At 50.1% G+C, this 5558-nt stretch overlaps 1 protein-coding gene across 1 annotated transcript in view; it reads right to left on the bottom strand.

Annotated features, from left to right (window-relative positions):
• Positions 1-4986, bottom strand: part of Nup93 (nucleoporin 93) — a 105332-nt gene extending 100346 nt beyond the window's left edge. Inside the window, exon 1 of the mRNA XM_059264569.1 lies at positions 4902-4986. The gene's annotated coding sequence lies outside the window, so the exon portion shown is untranslated. The remainder of the gene's footprint in view (positions 1-4901) is intronic.
• Positions 4987-5558: the final 572 nt, after the last annotated feature.

The following is a 5558-nucleotide window of genomic DNA, read 5'->3' as shown; positions in this document are numbered from 1 at the left end:
AGGTCAATTCAAATCTCAACCTAATACTATCGTTTAGATATAGTCGAAGTGTGCTCTCCAAGAGATCAATGGCCTAAGAGCTTGGTCCCCAATGTGGCAATATTCAGAGGTAGCAGAACCTTTAAGAGGTTGGGCCTAGTGGGGAGCCTCTCCCTGGCTTCCTATCTTATCATGTGATCTCCCCCCCCCCCCCCCGCCATGATGCTATCTGCTATGACGTTCATTTATTCTTAAAATACATAAATACATGAGTCCACTTTTGTTTATTCCACCACTATCACCCTGCTCCACTTGCACATGTCACATCTAGGTGACAATAACCTTCAGGGCTGGTTCCCATTCCTAATATTGATGCCTTCGCTACCCGGTATGTTTTCTGCCTCATGGTGGGAATAAGCCTTTGAAAATCAGGGCTGGGAACGTAGCTCAGTGGTACAATGCTTACCTAGCAGGTTCAAGGCCCTAGCTTTAAATTTCAGAACTACAAAAAATGTGGGGTTTTTTTTTGGGGAGGGGGGGGCTAAGCCTTTAATAACTCCCATTATCTGTAAACTAAAGCCAGATATGAGGGTGCCTGCCTGTAATCCCAGCTACTCAGAAGGCTGAGGCAGGCGGTACTCAGCAATAGAGCTTGCCTAGCATGCATGAGGTCTGTGTGTGCTGTGAGACTCCATCATCTGTCCCTATACCAACCCCTGCCCTTCTGTACACTTTTCCCCACTACTATGCACTTCAGCCATAAGACCTCTTGTTGGTTCTTCAAATATGCTAAACTCACTGGCTGCCACTGGCTTCTACAGGCACCACTTCCTCTGCACCTACAGCGCACTCATCCCTAAACATCGACGAGGTTTATCCCTTACTCCATTCAGTCTCGGCTCATGGGTCTCCTTTCCGAGGAAGCTAAGACACTCCAGCTAAAGCAGTCCAACCATTTCCATACTCTACCCCTCGGAAGTGCACATCAATACCAGGCATACAGCTCTACCTGTTAATCTGGCATCTGTCTTGTACCAGGGTCCTTGAGTCTGGCATACCTAGTGCAAGGAACAAAAAGTAAGAATGCACCAGACACTCAAAATGACTGCAAGGAGGGAGACCTTTAGTTGGCCTTACAAACCAACACCGGAGTTTAGAAAAGAAATTTCTGGCAGTCAGCAACTATGTGTTGGGGGATTAAGCTATTTGAGTGCACTGGTGGAGTAGGTGTAGAGTTGTCTGAGGAGGCTGACAGGGCAAAGTGTGTGTGGCACAAGCATGAGGATTTGAATTGGATCCTCGCACCCGCATACAAAGCTGAGTGTGGCGGTATCAGTCTGACCCCAGCACTGAGGGAGGGACAGACACTGACTGGTAGATCCTGGTGATCCACTGCTCAGCCAGTCAAGCCAATCGTTAGTTAGGCTCCAGGTTCAGTGAGAGCTGCTACCTCAAAAACTGCGATGGGAATGATAAACATCCAACATCTACCTCAAGCCTCTGGACTGCTGGCATCCACATACACCGGCATGCTCACCCCACACACATGCATACATCAAACAGTGCAAAGCTACAAAATATTTCCAGCTTTAGGTTGTTTGAGACAGAGGAGATACAGTTATGGAAAGACCATGAGGACAAAACAAAGAAGACTCCTGCATCTGAGTTCTGATTCTTTCTCCAAACCAATTATTTCTAATTGTCCACCTGATACCTGTACCTGCCTGATCTATGGGTGCCAGCAACAATTCCAGCTCTCCACCTTGGGTCCCTGTAACAGCCAATTTAACCAGAAACCATCTGCTCCCTCTCACCTGAGCCCAGACTATCTCCCAGTTTACTTCTCAGGCCTTGTGACTAGTCATGCCCTCAGCTCTCCCTGTTCTGACCTCATGCCTTCCTCCTGATTACCTCAACAACCTCTCACTTCTTCTAACTCATTCTCCCCGTGGCCAAAGTGGCCATTCCAAAATACCTCCCATCTTAGACCCATCAGGGGCACCTTCAAGCCCTACACAAGTGTTTAGACTTTGACAGAACGGCACCAGGTGCTCTGTAGACCAGACACTGCCTTGCACCGTCGTCAACTCTACCCAGCTCTACCCTGCAGTTCTCTATTCCTTGGGCACCTTACGCAGCTTCCTCCCTTCACACTCCTGTACATGTCAGGTACACACATCCCCACCCCACACACAGGAGCTCCTACACATATTGCCAAGACAGAGGGCAGTTCTACCTACCCAAAGGCCCTCCCCGATTATTCTGAACCTTCTGTGTGTTCTTCCCTAGTGGAGTAATCATGACCACCTCTTCTGGAAATGTCTTCCTGCAGGGGAAAGTTCCCCAGTACTTAACTCTGAGTCCGGAGCAGCTAAGTTTGCCACATAATAGAACTAAAAATCATGTTTGCTAATTAAAACCACCTGTAACACGAACAGACCTGGGCCCTCTCACTTCCTAATCTTTGCTCTGACACCTCCCCACCGACTCGATACATCTACCTTGTAGGATCGGGGATGGAGAGATGGCTCAGCAGTTCAGAGTTTACTGTTCTTTAGAGGATCCCATTCAGTTCCCAGCACCACATCAGTGACTTACAGTTGTCTGTAACTCCAGCTCCAGGGAATATGACACTCCCTTCCGGCCTCCACGAAAGCATCCACATACACAGAATACACACAGGAACACACATGGGTGGGGGGAGAGCCTAAACTCACCACAGTTCCAACTGTTCATATCTCATGGTTTTTGTACTTGCTGCTCCCGTTGCCAGAAAATTTCTCTCTATTCCCATGATTTACTTTTATTTCGTTAAGGTCTCTCTTCCAATATCCCTGCCCCTTCCTCCAGTGCTAGGGATCAAAGCCAGACCCTTGCTCATAGTAGGCAAGTGTTATATGGCTCTAGCCCTTTAAAATGAGTCCTAAACTATATTTTATATTTATGTTTATTGTTTATTTATGTGATATCTTCCAGGCCTATATTATTAAAAACATTCATTTATTTTATATTTATTGAGCTCTACTGTATACCAGACCTAAGTCCTAGGCCCTCCTGTTCTACAGGGAGAAAATAAACAATCCACAGAACAAGTCAAAGCTAAATGCTAAGAACAACTACAGCAGTGAAGACAAGGAGTGAGGCAAGTCTTACACCCCAGATGCCCCTCTAAGAAAGGCTCCAAGTAAGGGGACGGGCAAAGCAGACATCCAACTGCAAGCGCAAAGCCCTGAATCAAAGCGTGTCCAGCAGCCGCAGACGGGGTAGCAGACAGAGAGCGTGGGTGAGATTATTAAAAGTCTTCCAGCTCACGATGGGAATCTTATTTTTGATTACTATTACTATTATTATTTATTGAGAAGACTTACTGGAGAGTTGGGGAATATGGAGATTCTTCAGACTGGATCTCACTTGTAGTCCAGGCTGACCTCAAACTTGAGATGCTCCTGCCTCAAACTCCTAAGTGCTAGGATTACAAGCATTCACCTGCACATTCAGCTTGGGAGGGGGGGTGGGGTATGATCCGGTGAGCTCTTTAGCTGCTGGGATGAAAAGCAAGGCAGAAGCAGGAAGCCCAAAAGAAAAGCTACTTCAACAATGCAACTAAGAAGTGATGGTGACTGGCGTCCTGGTGGCAAACACTGAGTACGGACTGGGGGGAGTGGGAGACAGCCAATGGAGACTCAAAGATTATTGGCCAGACCCTTTTTATATTACTAAACGAGAGAAAATGGAACGAGGGACTGGGGATGTAGCTCAATGACGCCTTGGAGTCTCTCCCAAGTACAAGAGGAGGAGGAAGAAGGGGAAGGAAGGAGAAAAAGGTCAGTGGCAGGCAAATACTGCTAGACCTCACACACCCGTCATCCCAGCACCCAGGAAACTGAGGCAGGAGGATCTAAAGTTTAAGGCAGGCCTGGGCTGCAGAGCAGAAAACCTGTCCCTCCCTCAAAAAAATAATAAATAGATAGATAGATAGATAGATAGGCTGAGGAGTTGGGGGGGGATAGAAGGGAGTTTGCTAGCTTTATCTTGTTTCAGCAGGTGATCAGACAATCTCAAGATGTTAAGTAGGCAGCTGGATAAAGGTCAGAGAGAGGAGCCCAGGCCAAAAATATAAATATAGGCTTTTAACCTAATGCACAGGTATTTAAAGCTGGATGAGCTCAGCATAAATTTAAAAAAAAATTAAAAATGCCCCAAACAAACGGCCAGTGGGAACGAGTGGGAAAACGATGCTTGGGTATTTTTATGAAATAAACGAATGTTCCTGGTACGGTAATAGGTTTGGACTACGGTGCCCCCCCAGACAGAACACAAAATGTGTTCCCAAACAGAACACCAGCGCTGCCCTTTGCCTGTGCTGAAAGCCATCTATGCGGGGTAGGGCTGGGACAGGGTCTGACACAGACTAAGCTGGCTTCAAGCTCGCTTTGACAACGACACCATGCCCAGCATGCTGTGATTTTCTTTCAAAAGGGACCCAGTATAACCGGGGAACCCTTACAGAAGATAGGATGCAGGGCACCCAGAGACAGGTGAGCCAACCGGAGTGGCAACCATTAGCATCCCGTTGGATTCTCAGCAGAGGAGACGGGAGTCGGCAGGGCTTCGCTGGGTCGTCTTTACTCGAAAGAGCCATTCTCTGGAAGGACACCCCTCAAGGACCGCAGCCAGGCCGGCTGACGCCCGGCAGCCGCGAGCGCGGGTGGGCGTGGCGATAGCACACCAGTGAGGAGGACCACGCTCGGAAGAGCCTAGTCACAGCGCCCGGTGAGGGGTCGCCGGCCGGCGTTCCCAGCTGCCTCAAGAAAGGCAGCGCGAGCCTCGTGACTACCAACTCGGGATGGGGTTCCAGCCAGCCTCGGGGTCCTGCTTCCAGGCCGGGTCCCACGCGACCACCTGCAGCTCGCACTCCTTACCTAGCTCCGCCGCGGGTCTGCCGTCCGCTGCCGGGTGCCGCACTACGCCGCCGCCGCCGCTTCTCGCGCGCTCGCCCGCGCTTCCTGATTGGCCGCGGCGGTCAGCTCCCAGAAGCCCCCGCGCGCCGCGCCGCCAAAGGAACTTTATGGAGACCCGCAAGAGAGGACACGAACATGGGCGGGGCTGGGGCGGAGCCGTCGCGGCGAGTTAGTCCAAGGAGCTCCGCCCTCCTCCCCGCCCACGTGGTTGGAGTTGACAGTACTGGAAGAAGCGTTTCCGCGGTCCCCGTCCCCCCCCCCCCCCCCCCCCCCCGAGCCGGACAAATCCAGAGAGATCTGCCACCCACTGTAGAGTTCCAGTCAAGTGCCAGAGCTTGTTCTGGGCTCTGAGGACACGGTGCCTTCCACAGCAGACCGGATCCCTGACTTCAAGGGTTTCTCAGCCTGGCCAGGGAAACAATATAAGTAACTGCAGGAGTAACTAGGAGAGCCAGGAACTGAAAAGCAAACTAATTGAAGAAAATGATTGGATGGCCAGGGAAGACTTCTCCTAGGTGACTTTCCGACTAAAAGGTGGAAGATGAAAACACATTTCGGAGTTTTTTAGGGGGAAAGCCTGTGGTTTGGCAGCCTGAACAAGCTAGTCTGCGGCTGCCC

Source organism: Peromyscus eremicus, chromosome 5, assembly GCF_949786415.1.
Source record: "Peromyscus eremicus chromosome 5, PerEre_H2_v1, whole genome shotgun sequence".
NCBI lineage: Eukaryota > Metazoa > Chordata > Mammalia > Rodentia > Cricetidae > Peromyscus > Peromyscus eremicus.
This window is presented reverse-complemented; position numbering and strand designations above follow the sequence as displayed.